At 43.5% G+C, this 16,699-nt stretch overlaps 1 protein-coding gene across 1 annotated transcript in view; it reads right to left on the bottom strand.

Annotated features, from left to right (window-relative positions):
* The window catches only part of LOC146863230 (uncharacterized), a 222,236-nt gene that overhangs the window by 25,660 nt on the left and 179,877 nt on the right, over positions 1–16,699 (bottom strand). The window contains exon 3 of the mRNA XM_085643158.1: positions 14,980–15,080. The gene's annotated coding sequence lies outside the window, so the exon portion shown is untranslated. The remainder of the gene's footprint in view (positions 1–14,979; positions 15,081–16,699) is intronic.

Raw genomic sequence — 16,699 nt, 5'->3', positions numbered from 1 at the left:
ATTTAGTATCATTTAGTGCCTGAAAGACGTTTCTCCAGAATTTTCCCACAGGGTGACACTGCCAGGCAACATGAAAACAAAATGGCTCCTGGTATGTCACATCTCTCGCTGTAATCAGTGTATCGTAGCCCATACCGACATAGTTGTTGTGGAGTGTAATGAACCCTGTGTAAGAATTTAAAATGGGCCAACCTGTGGCAGCCATTCAGAGAGACCTTTCGCGTGGCCTCACAGAAGTATTCCCAGATATCATCCGAGAGTGGGACCCCAATATCAGTTTGCCACGTCAGCCGCGCCTTAGTGTATGAAGTGGTCTTGGTAAGTTGTGACGAGGCGTAGAGGCGAGAGACTAGCTTAACGGGTGACTTTGAGCGCAATAGTATGGATCGGAACGGGATCTCCGATGGCTCTAGGAGCTCATCGCCTAGCACCGCGCGCCGAGCATGACGAGTTCTAAAGAAATAAAATTGCGTCAGTGTGGAGGGCCTTGTTACACCAGCCATCACCTCTTCCCAGATTCTCACCCTACCATTTTTAAACAGATCTCCCATTTCATGTTTACTAAGACTGTTCAACGAGCTAATAGCCCTTCGCTCTGAGCTGAGAGTGAACCACTGACACCACTCCACCCGTAAAAATGGCGAGTATAATTGAGCTCCAGCCTCCATGTTAAGCAACACGTTCCAAGCATGAACTATGGAGTTTACCGAATCCAATACTCCACAGCATCTGATAGGCGGTTTAGTTAAAAAACGCGGCAAAGGGCCCGGACTAGCAGCAACCTTTTCAATCTGGAGGTGTGGTAAATCATGTGGGCCATGGACCCAGCAATGGGTATGCGAAGCCTGCGCCACCCTATAATAAAGTTCCAGATCTGGCGTGCCCGAACCTCCCGCTGTGTAAGGTAAAGTGAGGATGTCCAGAGCCACTTGCAGAGTCTTGCCCGTCCAAGCCAGCCTAGTCATCAAAGTATGCAGCTCTCTGAACACATGCTGGGGCACTTCTATGGGTATATTGAGAGAGAGGAAAAAGAAGAGGCCCTTCCCACTAGCGAAAGCGGGAGCCAAATCGATCTGTCTATATCATCGCCTAATTTGGCAATAGCTCTGCCATAATTCGCCTTAATTACTTGGTCCGCATTAGAGTGGACCTGGACTACCAAGTAGCGAACCGGCTCGGATGTTGACTGGAGTGGGAAGTCAAGAGGAGTCGCCACTGTAGCTGGAGTTAACGGAAAAATTATGGATTTGTCCCAATTAATCTTAAGGCCTGAGAGACCACCAAAGCGTAACACTTCTCAAATTACCGGGGCAAGGTGTGGTAAATAATTTAATTACCGGGACTTAATTTGGTACAGAAACATAATAAAACAGCTCAGTAAATAAGAGGCAGAATCCGTGGTATTAGAGGTTCGGAATGGGCTTTATTCCAATGAACGATTATAATCGGTTGCTCCAAGTTCCGTCACCACGAAGGTTCAGGAAGTGAAGTACATACTTTATTGACACGAAGTGATTTTTATAGAACAGACATTAAAATGAAACGAATGCAGTAGGCGTAACAATTGATAAGGAAAATGACGATTCATATGCGTAACCGAAAATGGGTGTAATAAGGAGTAAAAAGGAACATAATTGGTTATGATGTCATATATAGGTGGATTTATAAGATAATACTTGGCATAGATGCGCGCGCAGCAGCATGACGTGTGATTGACGTGCAACTAGGGGGTGAAGGGGACTTGACGTTTAGCTCTACATGTGGAGACGAAAAGTCTGGGGGGTCAAGTCAACCTAATCCCAAATCATATCTAACATCCTATGTTTAAAGAACTATGTTATCCACAAAAGAAGGACTCTCGGACAGAATCTATTCTATACTGACTGTGCGTGCGTGTACAAGCGTCTAAGTGTCTACACTAAATGCGAGGGGGTAGGAATATTCCATGGTAACAGGACTATGAATTACTTGCATAAAGACAGAGAAGCCGAGCCATTGCTCGGTAGCTGGAAGGAATGTTTACTTAAACTACTAGACAGGAATGCATCGGCTGAGGGGCGAAGCAGATAACTCGAAGGTGAAATACAGTTCTTGGCAGAGAATAGGCTGATGTCAGGCTTCGTGAGCCGCGCAGAGAATGAGACAAAGTTCATGGTCACGGATGCAGGCTCAGACTGGAGCTTTCAGAGGCAGAAGGCAAGAAGAGTTCGATGACAGAATCAGGGCCTACTTGCCTGGACTGTAAAATGTCATAAGTGAACCATATAAAGCCGGTGGCCTTTCATACTTAAGAATGGAATATCCGGCCTATTCATGGCGGATCTGACAGAGGACATGTTGATGGTGGACGCACATGTGTTTGCGTCTTCATAACTGGAACTGGAGGGAACATACATGTACTTGTAACATGCACATGGAACCGTTGGGGTCCAAGATAGGGGACATAACTGACCAGAAAAATCCATATTTCCACATTCCCTCCTTGTCCCCTACTTGCCCGTTAAGAGATATCAATCTTCATCAATCCATTGATCTGTTCATATAACATCATTTGTTCTTCTTTCTTCTTTCGTGACGAATGAATTCTTGGTGGTGGAATACACGATGTGGCACACAGACCACAGATCGCTGGTCCACATTGTAGACATAGACAGCAACTGAATAGTATGAGAAGGCCAATACCTAGGAAAGATAGGACCTTCCATCCAAAGGTGGATAATATACTCCAAAACCAACCGGACCAAGTCCAGGTGCCTGGGTTCTGGTGTATCTGGCTTACAATCTTATGAAGGCGAGTTATGGCCTTATATACAGATGGCGAATTTTCTGGTATGAAAATGCAACAGCTTGATCCGATGACCCTACAAGCTCCGCCCCTATCAGCCAGGATGACGTCAAGGACAAGACGATTTTGAAGCACAACAATCCGCATAGCAGACTGCTCTTCTGTTAAATTGCCTAAAGCGGAAATAGTTTCATTCACTACTGCTTCAAGGGTTCTAGTTAATCTACGTATCAGCTTACTATTAGTAACAGTACCTATATAGGGAAAGAGACCTTTATTGAAATCTGTGTATTTTTCCCATGCTGTTTCAGTGTAATCGACTATTGGGAGATCTCTCCTTACTCTATTATTTACTAAATGAGTGTTTCTGTGATAATCAGGGGGAGCTAGAAAAACAGGTGGCAAAAGGAATCCAATGTAGCAAGTACCATCCCAATCTAGAGGCAAACGTACATATGCCGTCTGACCACATATGAAATAAGAATGGCGAGAAGCTCTAAATGTGGACTTGCCTTGATCACTGAATTCTACTACAGTCGTGCATTTACTATGGCCCATATGTATGGAACCATTTTTCCTTACACATAGTTCACCCTTTACTGGAAATATTGACATAGCGGGCAAAATTGGAGTAGTTTCGGATTCGACATTTAGGATCATAAGATTAAGCGTGAAATTACCTAATCCATACACTTCGTTTTCTAGATCAGTTCCTGTTCTCTGGGGAAGTCCCTCCTTGTTGGGGTAGCAGACCTTAAGTAAAATTAAGTTCAAATTTCCCCATACCCAGTTATCTTGATAAACTGCAGAATTCGAATCTAGAGAATTAATTAAACTAAACCATGCTCCACAGGGGCCGTTGTGTGTGAACGGGTATGGAAAGAGAGGTAAAATTCCTTTATAATTCTGATAGGGAGGGAGTCGGCCACATATCCAACAATTTGTAGCATTGCTAACCTGATGGGAGTGATGTAACATACTAATAAAAGTGTTATTGCGCAGCGCAAATCTGTATGACAATTCAAGCGGAGGTAATTCACTAAAAGAATGTTCAGCAGTAACATTGTAAACATGTCTAGGAATAGGATAATATATGTGCAACAACATACTTGCAGTAATTATTAAAAAACTTGAGAAAAACAAAATTAATAACGTCACTATGCAACGACTACGCAGTGATTTACAGTACGCCTGTCGTTTCAACGTTTTTCGGGTGCTTTCTCTATTCAGGTCCAAGGGATACATGTCAGAGACAATTCAACCGCTTCACCTTGGAGAGGACTTAAACAATCAAATTGCTCGACTGATTGGGCCTGAGCTTTAATTTATAAAGTTCGGAGTCACTTTTTTCCACAAAAGGAAGTTTTGAGTCAATGGGTGAAGACACACAAGGTGTGCTATTCACATCTGATTTCAGTCCATGAAATTTCTTGATATGACTTGAATGAATCCATCCTTTTCTGCCTTCGATCTTCACGGCTGTCCTTGTGGTGAGCAGGACCAATTTGGGTGATCTCCACCTGGGCTCCAGCTGAGTCTTTCGGTCGAAATTCCTCACAAGAACGAGGTCCCCCGGAACTACGTCAAGGGGTTTCACCTCAGTGTTGTCGGGAAAGGTTGCAGCTACCTGTGAACGACAAGATTGTAGTGCAGACATCAAGGAAGCTAAGTAATCTGTCAGCATATTACAGTCAATATCAGTTATTTTTCGTGGCATAGGCGTCCCCCACATATTTGGTGGTCTGCCGAAGATCACTTCATACGGGGATAGCCCTGTTCGAGAGTGTGCTACCATTCTTGTGTAAAAGAGTGCAACTGGTAGTGCTACTACCCAGTCGACACCTTTCTCCCTGCATATTTTGGACAATCTAATTTTCAGGGTCTGATTATGTCTTTCTACGAGACCTGCTGCCTCAGGGTGTCGGACACAGTGGAATTTCCACTGATAACCTAACAAAAGTGAAACATGTTTCATTAATTCGGATGAGAACGGCTGGCCGTTATCTGAGTGAACAACACGTGGTAAACCGTATCGTGGGAAGAATTCTCGAACCAACTGTTTGGCAGTAGTCGGGGCAGTGTAATCTGAAACCGGGTATGCCTCCGTCCAACGGGAAAGAGCACAAACAACTACGAGAACGTATTTGAATCCTCGACATCGTTCCATCTGGATATAATCCATCTGGAGGACTTCAAAAGGGTGATCAGGAGGATGAAATCCACCCTGTTCTACGGGAACGCTTTTTCCTGGGTTGAACTGGCAACAGATCATACAGGTACGGACCTTTTGTTTGGCTGCTGCTCGTAAATGTTTATTGAACCAAATGTGTTGAATGCTATCTAGCATAGCTTTTTCTCCTAGATGTGCTGGACTATGTATAGTGTTAATTATAACTTGGACCATTGAATCAGGAAGGAACCACACAGACTTTTCCTTCATAATCCATCCTTGATCCGTTTGGATCCCTCCTAATTCGGTCCATTTCTTTATTTCATCTGGTGTAGCATGTGTCTGGATGTCAATTACGTCAAAAGTAGGATCTTTAACTGTCATACAATGTGTCGGCATCGGGACTATTATCTTTGTCATGTCGGATGTTTGTGTTTGAGCAGTCTGTTTAGCTGTTCTGTCGGCTAGATCATTGCCTTGAGAAATGATATCAGTGACTTTCGTATGAGCTTTACATTTCATAATTGATATTGCAGTCGGTAGATGTATCGCATCTAATAAAGCATGAATGAGGGGTCCGTGTTGAATGTGGGCACCGTGGGAAGTTAAATAACCTCTCTCTCGCCACAGCACGCCGAAGTCATGTACAACTCCGAATGCATAACGTGAATCAGTGTATATGTTGACTTTTTTATTTGTGGCTTGAATACAGGCTTGTGTCAGAGCGATGAGCTCTGCGGCTTGAGCTGACAAAGTATTTATACGATTGGTTTCAATGACTTCAGTATCTGTTGTGACTGCGTAAGCAGCCACTAACTCTCCTGTATTTGTTCTCATACATGAACCATCTACATACAATGTCAGGTCTGGATCTGACAATGGGACATCGGTTAAGTCTTGTCTGGGTTTCGTCGTTATAGTAATAACTTCAATACAGTCATGGGCTAGTGGGTCTGTTCCGATTACTGGCAAAAGTGTGGCAGGATTCAATGTGTTACAGCGTCTGATTTCTATATGTGGCTGGAACAATGTAAGTTCGTACCCTGTAAGTCGCGCTATAGTCAAGTGTTGTGTTTGCGTTCTATTTACAAGAACCTCTACTGCGTGTGGTACTTGAACTGTCAATGGATGTCCTAACACTATGGCATCGCTTTGTCTGATTGATAAAGCTGTCGCTGCCACTGATTTCAGGCACGCAGGCAAAGCCTGAGCTACGGGATCTAATGTACTAGAAAAGTAAGCACATGGTTTGTGTGCTCCTGCTTGTTCCTGTGTGAGTACTGACAAGGCAGTACCTTCGCGTTCTGTAACAAAAAGTGTAAACTGTTTTCTGTAACATGGCGTTGCTAAAACAGGTGCTTGACATAAAGCTTTCTTTAGGCTTTCAAAAGCTTGTGTATGTTCCTGAGTCCAAGGGAGAACAGTCGATGTGGCTGCCTCCTGTGTTGTCAACTGAATGAGCGATTTTGCTAGAAATGCATATTGAGGGATCCACTGTCTACAGTATGAAGTGAGGCCTATGAAAGCCCGTACTTCCTTTTGTGTCTTGGGTATTGGCATGTTAGCTATTAACTGAATGCGGTCGGGTGTAAGCTGCCTTCCCTCCTTGGACAGCGAGTGTCCAAGATAAATAACTCGCTGGACACAGAATTGCAGCTTAGAAGGGGACACCTTGTGTCCCTTTTCAGCTAGAAATTGTAAAACTGTCAGTGATGCTTTCTCACATTCGGGTTCGCTTCTAGCGGTGATCAACAGATCATCGACATATTGAAGCAAGGCAGTGTTAACTGGCATGTGGATACTGTCAAGTTCTCGTTTCAGTGCTTGGCTATAGATGCTGGGGCTTTCTGTAAATCCTTGAGGTGCGCGTGAGAATTTAAAGCTACGTCCATTTAAACTAAATCCGAACAAATATTGGCTTTCCGGATCTATTGGGACGCTGAAAAAGGCGTTTTTAAGATCAATTACAGTAAAGAATGTTGCTTCGGAATCAATGGCTGTCAATAATGACGAGATATCAGGGACCACAGGGAATTGTGGCACAATGCACTTGTTTAATTCGCGCAGATCAATAACCAATCGATATACTGGCAGGGCCTTTGGATCTGTTCGTTTAAGAATCGGAATTATTGGTGAATTACATACATTGGAGTCTGTTTCCACAACCACTCCTTGGGCAATGAGCTCGTCAATGATTTGCAGCAAAGCCACTACAGCATCTGGGGGTAACTTGTATTGTCGCATTCGTGGTAGTACCACTCCTGCCTTTAATGTGACTCGATATGGTGTAATATTCATGCAACCAACATCAGTAGGGCCTTGTGCCCATAGATGTGTAGGTAAAGTCTGCAGTCGGGGATCCATGTCTCTAGATACATAGTGACCTTTAAAATCACGTAAAAACAATCTTACTCCTTCCGGAGAACAACATATTATGGCTCCTAGAGCTTTCAGTGTTTTTATTCCTAACAGATTTTCTGGACATGATTTAGTAAGCAATAAATCGGTAGTTCGGGTCAAAGGTCCTATCGTAAGTGGAAGAGGTTGTGACACTTCATTAACAATAGGTTTTCCTGAAAAACCAAGGGAGATATTCTGAGAGCCTGAGAGGGGTGCCCCTGGAACTTCACTACGTTTTATGGTCGTTCGACTTGCCCCTGTATCGAGTAAAAATTTTCTGTCTTGGCCTAACAATTCACTATGTACATAAGGTCCTTCTTGATCTACAGGGATCTCGATAAGGGGTAAGTCAACTTCCCTCTCTAGGCTGGTTCATGCGTATCGTTGATAATCAGGATAGTCGTACTGTGCGGTCTGGTACAGTTGTCGTGTCGTGGTTTGTGTGGCAGCAACGGGCAGCGCTGGTGCAGCTGGCACAAACTGTACAGACTGTGGTGGAGCTGGCATGGACTGTGCGTGCTGCGGAGCTCCTTGTTCATTCTGATCCTGTCTAGGTGGCCGTGGTCTTTCTTTTGTATTACCTATGGCGATATTATGTTTCAAAACTGGACAATCGTGTACGTAATGACCTGGCTTTTTACAATAATTGCATGTCCCTTTTACAGGTCCTGCTGAATCACCGGAATGTGTCATACCCTTTTTATGTCCTTCAGCTGGAACTGTCTGAGAAACTAGCATTTTCATTTTTGTGTCTTTCATGCGTCTGTGTTCATGTTCTTGTTCCTCTCTAATTCTATTGTGATGGTACTGTAACATTTGTAACATTTGTGATGGAGTGTTACCTTGCCAGGTACTCTCGAATTTTAATACTCTATTCTTTACTTGGGGCAGGGCATTTTCTACTAATTTTGTTACAAACAGATGTGGGTATGATTCGCTACTTGCTTTTATGCCACTATTTATACCAAAACATTTTTCAAATCGGGCATAGTAATCACTAGTGTCTTCATCTTGCTTCTGTTTACAGGCTGAAATTGTACCCCAATCTTCCTTTTTCGTAGTTAATAAACGTGGCAGTACCTGTACTAATAAACCTGGTAGTGCTTTAGTTTTATCCCCAAGTCCTGCTCCTGCAGTTCGGGCCTTTTCTTCTGCTTCTAATACTGACCATTCTATCTTTTGGTCTCCTACCTCCCACTCTTTTTCCCTGAGTTTCTCATAAATGCCAGCAGGCATTAATACCTTTAATATTGTCATAATGTCGGGATAGGTATACTCTCCCATGAGTAACATGTCTTTAATTTCTCGGTGAAAACCCGCTGGATCTTTGTCATGACTGGGTACCACTTTCTTCATTTCTAACAATTCTATTTTTGATATGGGCGTGTATACAAATACGCGTTTAAACTCATTGTCCTCGCCCTTTATTGGGTGTACTTCTCGTAAAGGATTCTGTCTGTCCATGTAATACGTGGTTCTTTCCTTAATGGGTAGTGAAACATGTTCTGAACATACAAAAAGAATGTATTGCTTTCTTGATTCTAGTATTTCTTTAATTAATTTAGTACCTGAACCTCTCCATCTATTCATGAGTAATTCAGTCAATATATCAGGTAAGGAACCAGGGTCCGAATGTTGACTCTGATATAGTATAAGGAGTTGTTGAATCATATAAATCCCAGCTAAACGCTGTTCATCTGGGGTGAGATTCAAAAACGTGCGTGCTACTGTATCATCACTGTACTTTCCGGGACTGTCAACCCAATGGACAGCTGACCTGGCTAATTCTTGTTCATCCATAGAATCGAGAAAAGGATAACCCCTTGGTTCTCGGAGTAATTTGTCAGCGGCTTGGAACGAATGCTCGTTAGACCTTATATGGACTATGGGTGTTGGGAAACTCCTGTTATTATCTGGACATATCGGACGTATCGGGTCAATAAGACATCTATTGTTATTACAAGATCTTCCTCTACCTACATAGGCTATAGTGTCTGACTGTCTTGTGGGCAGTCCTGATCCTTCTTCTTCGTTTTGTTCGAACTGGTCTACCGCTAATCTTTCTTCGTGTAGGCGTTCGATTTCTTTTCGGATCTTTCGGCACATGGCTATTATACAATTCTGCTTATCATGTCTTCCTTCTGATATATTCTGACTCCATCTGGTAAGAATTTGCATTGCTTCCGGGTCTACCCCTGGTCGGTCTTGATTTCTGATCACACAATTTATGAGGAAACGTAACAGTTCCCCCTGTATCTCCACTTTCTGGTATTCCATAGCTCTGTTAATACATTCAGAATCTCGCCCTGTTTGGACAAAATGGTATATATTATCTAGATGCGCAGTCATTCCTGGTAACTTCCCTAAATACACCGCGGCTCGTCTGATACGTAATGATGCCAGGGTCATTTCGTCCTCTTTGCCGGGCACAGGGTCATATCTACAATCTACAAGAAGTTCCTTAAGCGTACGGGCGTTTATGAGTTTGGGGGTACGTGAATGTGCTGACTCTTGAAAAGTAAGTTTATTTATTCTGGGTGGCGTAGAGAAAATGTTGCTAGTACCTCCCGTAGCCCCATCTGGGGTGTCGGGTGTGAAAGGATTCGTTGAACGCGATACAGCAACTATAGGTGTGGACACAGCTATAGAAGTAGCTGTAGGAACAGATGTAGAAACAGATGTGCTTGCCGGAACTTGTTGCTGTAGAGATACGGGTACTTGATCTTGGCGTTGAACCTCCCTGTCAGGCGGTCTATGTGGGGCGGAATTAGCATACTCGGGAGCTGCGTCATCTAAATATGAGGAAAGAAAAACATCTTCTGCGGTTCTAGGATGCCCCTTAGGATGTACCTTTATTGGGAATAATGGGGTTGGCAAGTCTTTTGGTATCACTGGAGTAGCCTTAGGTAATCCTTCGGCCAGAAGGGGATACATACCATTCATAAGGGCATTTCTTTGTCTGTCTACTTGTTCTGATTTTACTCGGATACCTTCTTCAATTAATAGATTTTCTCGAACTTTATTTGAACTCTCTTTATTCTTCTCTTCCTGTCGGAGTGCTTTTTCTGTACGTCTATGAGATTCTTTACGCCATAACTCAACGGCATCTTTCTGTGACTGCCTGACTTTCCTTTTCCATAACTCTTCCTCGACTTTCATGATGCACTCTGCATCCCAGGTCCCCGCTGCGGGCCACCTCTGACTTTCTGGTAATTCCTTGGTGTAGTCTACCCATAAATCAAGAAATAATATAGCGTCTAAGCCATGTTTATGATACATGAAGTACCCTGGAGTGTCCCTAGGAGGAATAGGAACGGCTTCTTCGAGTGCCCCTTTTCTTGTTGTGATCTGTCTTAATTTTGAAAAGAGCGGCATATTTGAGAACTAACCTGATACTTGATTTAAAACAAAACTTAATACAGTAACCACGATAATGAACAGTCATTCATACCACAATATGCAGAACGTACTGAAAACATTTAACATTTAACATTTACCTGAACAATCAATAATGATGATGATCTAAGGAAAACTTAAATCACTAAACATAATACTCGACATTAACTGAATTATATACTTGATATACTGCTAAACAGTACAGATACACTGCTGAAACAGTGCAGACCGGATTTGTGTACCCAAACCCGTCTTGACCGGCACAAACTATGTGCACGTCAGAAAGCCTCCCCAGTAATGGTACTCACCGGGTAGCTCGGAAACGGAAGGCCTCGGAAACTGGACTGAACTTGAACCGGACTGGACTCGACTCGAACACTGCGGAGACTGGACTCGACTTGGGACTTCGGAAACTGGTGGGCCTCTGTATACCTCGGATCTTGCTCTCTCAGCTAGGCTCTGGTCGGGATACTTCGCACTTCTCACCGCCTCGTCTGGGTGTTGATCGCAGCCTCAGTCGCCCCCGCTTGACCGGAGGGAGATACAGGAAATCCTGCTGGTACGCGTTATTGTCCGTCCAGCTGTGGCAGGAGACCGGGCCTGCAACTCACCGCCGGCGCGTGAGATGAGAAAGTGTCCCTATTCGGGCGCCATTCATGTGGTAAATAATTTAATTACCGGGACTTAATTTGGTACAGAAACATAATAAAACAGCTCAGTAAATAAGAGGCAGAATCCGTGGTATTAGAGGTTCGGAATGGGCTTTATTCCAATGAACGATTATAATCGGTTGCTCCAAGTTCCGTCACCACGAAGGTTCAGGAAGTGAAGTACATACTTTATTGACACGAAGTGATTTTTATAGAACATACATTAAAATGAAACGAATGCAGTAGGCGTAACAATTGATAAGGAAAATGACGATTCATATGCGTAACCGAAAATGGGTGTAATAAGGAGTAAAAAGGAACATAATTGGTTATGATGTCATATATAGGTGGATTTATAAGATAATACTTGGCATAGATGCGCGCGCAGCAGCATGACGTGTGATTGACGTGCAACTAGGGGGTGAAGGGGACTTGACGTTTAGCTCTACATGTGGAGACGAAAAGTCTGGGGGGTCAAGTCAACCTAATCCCAAATCATATCTAACATCCTATGTTTAAAGAACTATGTTATCCACAAAAGAAGGACTCTCGGACAGAATCTATTCTATACTGACTGTGCGTGCGTGTACAAGCGTCTAAGTGTCTACACTAAATGCGAGGGGGTAGGAATATTCCATGGTAACAGGACTATGAATTACTTGCATAAAGACAGAGAAGCCGAGCCATTGCTCGGTAGCTGGAAGGAATGTTTACTTAAACTACTAGACAGGAATGCATCGGCTGAGGGGCGAAGCAGATAACTCGAAGGTGAAATACAGTTCTTGGCAGAGAATAGGCTGATGTCAGGCTTCGTGAGCCGCGCAGAGAATGAGACAAAGTTCATGGTCACGGATGCAGGCTCAGACTGGAGCTTTCAGAGGCAGAAGGCAAGAAGAGTTCGATGACAGAATCAGGGCCTACTTGCCTGGACTGTAAAATGTCATAAGTGAACCATATAAAGCCGGTGGCCTTTCATACTTAAGAATGGAATATCCGGCCTATTCATGGCGGATCTGACAGAGGACATGTTGATGGTGGACGCACATGTGTTTGCGTCTTCATAACTGGAACTGGAGGGAACATACATGTACTTGTAACATGCACATGGAACCGTTGGGGTCCAAGATAGGGGACATAACTGACCAGAAAAATCCATATTTCCACAAAGGTGGACGTCTGGGTCTCGGACATACAAAAGCAGGTCATCAGCATAGGCCGAGACAATCAAGTTGTATTTAGGGAAATGAAGCCCTCTGTGCCCATGATATTCCCGCAGCGCCCCAGCAAGGGCTCGGCGGCCATCGTGTACAACAGGGGGGATGGGGGACATCCCTGTTGAGTGCCCGGGACATCGCTTAGTTCTTATGACCCTCCTTCCAGCTCTACCTTTTCTTACAGACGTTAGGGTTCATCCTCCTTCAAGCTCCACTTAAGCTAAATATGATTTGGGGAGCCTTCAATGGTGTTATGGATTAGGCTCTTAATTTGTGTTGTTACATTTTAAAGGGGAGACATTCTGCTCAAAATATTTTCACTTTCTTACATTGGCTGATGTGTGGAGTTCACAAAATTCCTTTCAATGTGAACACACTTTTGTTACATGGGCACATTGTTGGAAAGTAGAAACCAGCTCAAGCAGCATTCACAATTTCTGTCAGGTTGCAGCTACAAGCAACCCAAAATTAACCTGTGCTTAGCCCCCTGGTAGCTTGGCACAAAAGCAGTTAGGCTTAACTTAGAGGCAATGTGTAAAGTATTTTAGCAGCACTTCAATAGTAATAAAGTTAAAACACAAAACAGGTAATCCCTCATCAATTTAGAAACATGTAGTAAAATTAAATACATCATTTGACACAAAAATTACAAAATCCTAATCAGCAGAACCAGAGATATGCAATTTTAAAGCTTTCAGGTGAATACAGAGTTTAGAAAGCACAAAGCGCCACTAACAGTTATCTGGTCATGCAAGACCGGCAGAAAATCATAAGTTCAGGCTAGCCACAATGGATCATGGGGCAGATATAAGGACTTGGTTAGTCCTGCTGAAAGAGTTACTTTCAAAGTCCAATGTGAAGAGTTCCATTTGCTGTGGAAGGGGCCAGAAGGATCAGGTAGAGCGTCGCGGACAATTGTTGCTGTAGCACGAAGACCCTGTCAGGTATTGCGGATGGTCATTGCTGGAGCTTCTTGTTGATGGTCACAGAAAACTGTTGATGCTGTCACATGAACTCCAGATCTTGTGTTGCCAGACCACACAGACAGTTGCTGTGGCATAAAAAGATGAGTTCACCGGAGCTTTGAGTTGGCGATTTGCACAGACAGCAGGATCTTGGTGCGAATGGGCATGTTCACCTCCACAAAGAGCCCAAAATGTCAGGAGACCTCAACTGAGGCTATACCCATGATCCAGGTCCTGAAGGTCATTACTTAGAGGTCAGCACCTTGCTCCAGCAGAGGCCAGCAGAGCACAGTCAGATCCAGTAGCACGGGCAGGCAGGCAGTAGGTCAGCTGGGAAGTTGCAGGGAGCCTCTGGAGCCTAGTATGTCCCTGTATATCACAACACAAGGTCAGCTGTCCTGTTTCCATGAAGCACAGGGTCAAGACTGATTTGCATATAGCTGGGTCTGAACTGAGGTGGCGATGTGAGCTAAAGAATGATGATGGATTCAACTCAGATCTGTGACTAGGGGTGAGTGTCTGAAAAGTGTCAGCGCTCCGTACATCATCTCCTTTTGTTTGCTTTGTTCACCCTAAGTTGGCAGGGTATGCCCAGACGTGGGTTCCTAGCTCACTTTGCCACTGGATTCAAGCTAGCCTGGCTGATGAAGGGTGTTATCAAGAAACCAGTCCCTTGTTGCTTGTTTCCGGTTCAGGCAAGACCTGGATGGGCAGTTTGCGCTGGACTGTTTCCATGAGGCACAGGGTCAAGACTGATTTGTATATAGCTGGGTCTGAATTGAGGTGGCGATTGAGCTAAAAAATGATGATGGATTCAACCCAGATCTGTGACTGGGGGTGAGTGTCTGAAATGTTTCAGCGTTCTGCCCATCATCTCCTTTAGTTTGCTTTGTTCACCCTAAGTTGGCAGGGTATTCCTGGACGTGGATCCCTTGCTCACTTTGCCACTGGATTCAAGCTAGCCTGGCTGATAAAGGGTGTTACCCAGAAACCGGTCCCAGGATGCTTGTTTCTGGTTCAGGGAAGACCTGGGTTGGTGTCATGATTCCTCTGCAAGAAGCAGAGTTATCAACATATAAAAAACCCACCCCTTTCCCGTGCAACTAGCACCACTAAATATGTGATTTATGTATAATGTTACTGTCACTATATGTTAAGGTACTTATGTATAATGTTATTGTTACTGTACGTTATCGGTGCTTAAAGTACTGTGAGAATATTGTTCTATAATGAGCACAATTATTTGTCAATTCTTCAAGGCACAAACATTTGTTTTTGCAAATCTTGGATTTAGACTTTCATTGTGGTTTGTTCTGTATTTGGAGGCTTTTGGCAGTCACTTATAGAGCGGCACGATTCAAGAGACTCTGGCGGAAGGACCTGTGTTTGTACTTCTTACCGGAAAAAATCGACACAGCAGTTCTTTGGACGTCGGTCTTCTCTTCCAACATCTTCACGACTTCAGGAGGAGGCATTTTCAGTCCTGGTCAGCTACTATACCTGTGGAGAAAAAAACAAAAGAAAGCTAAGTAATTTTAGTTATTGAAGGCGCCCATCGCAAGACAGCAATGGTATTTAAGAAATCGAAGTAAACACTTAAAGACAATTTTTGGACCGTTTTTTCCACAATAGGAAAAAAAACATTGTAGAACACTTATGAACAATATTAGAGAACTTCAAAGAAGAACTAAATCATTTGTCACAGAAAGACAGAAACAGAGACTTCATGGTTTATCAGAGTCATTTATGACATTGCAGAATTTTGTTTGTTTATTTTGCTCGTTGTTTTTTAACTTCTTTTAGTGATGGAACACTTTGGGGGCAATTTAGAAATATTGTTTCATAAACAGTATTACAGTTGTACCAAGTTTACTAAAACAAATGTAATCTCTTTCTTAAGAAGAAGAAGATCAAGAAAACTCTTCACATCATACACACGCTTCGCCCCCAAAAAGAACCTTCATAGTGAACAGCTCAACCATCACAAGAACTACTAGGACGCTATCCTTAACAGCATAAGTTCGCAGGTAGGAAATCTAACAGATTTCATTATACAAATTAAGAGAAAAGACAGCTATGTGTACTTCACGATACGACCAATACATTTAAGTTAAATCCCATCTTGTTGCCTCGCAGGTCGACAACAAGAGCCCACCAGCGTCCAATATCCGGCCCTCCTCCCTGATCCCTATTGTGTAGCTTTAGTGACCATATAAAACACTGGTTATAAGGTAGGGTCCTGGGAAGTAGGTCCATAGCGTCTCTGCGAAACTCAATTACGGACATAAAAGGTAAGAGTGCATGGTTGCTCTGACAGTTGGCAGTTCTGGCTAGACTTCTCCCATGAGGCACAGGGTCAAGACTGATTTGCATATAGCTGGGTCTGAACAGAGGTGGCAAAGTAAGCTAAAGAAGAATGATGGATTCAACTCAGATCTGTGACTGGGGTGAAAGTCTGAAAAGTTTCAGCGCTCCGTTCGTCATCTCCTTTTGTTTGCTTTGAGCGTCCTAAATTGGCAGGGTATGCTCAGACGTCGGTCCCTTGCTCACTATGCCACTGGATTCAAGCTAGACTGGCTGATGAAGGGTGTTACCCAGACATCCGTCCCAGCAGGCTTGTTTCTGGTTCAGGGAAGACCTGGCTTGGCAGTTCGGGCTGCACTGTTCCCATGAGGCGCAGGGTCAAGACAGATTTGCACATAGCTGGGTCTGACCTGAGGTGGCAAATTGAGCTAAAGAATGATGATGGATTCAACCCAGAGTTGTGACTCAGTGTGAGTGTCTGAAAAGTTTCAGTGCCCCGTCCATTATCTCCTTTTCTTAACTTTCTAAATGTCGCATTTTCCAAATGGTAACTTAAAACCCAACTTTACCATTAGGAGGATTTTTTATTACAATTTATCAGATACCAAACATGAAAGCTTCACCTGTTCACAATCTAAACTTAGCTCTTATTCAATGTAATAAATTAAGCCAATGTTATCCTTTTGGAGTGGTAGGCCTTGCAGTAGTGAAAAATGAATTTAAGAGTTTTTCACTGCCAGGACATGTAAAACTAAAAAAGTAAATGTCCAGTTTTTAAATACACTGCATCCTACCCTATGGCTGTCCAAGACCTA

Source organism: Triturus cristatus, chromosome 2_2 (assembly GCF_964204655.1).
Source record: "Triturus cristatus chromosome 2_2, aTriCri1.1, whole genome shotgun sequence".
Lineage (NCBI taxonomy): Eukaryota > Metazoa > Chordata > Amphibia > Caudata > Salamandridae > Triturus > Triturus cristatus.
The sequence above is the reverse complement of the archived record's forward strand: the minus strand, read 5'-3'. Positions and strand labels throughout refer to the sequence as shown.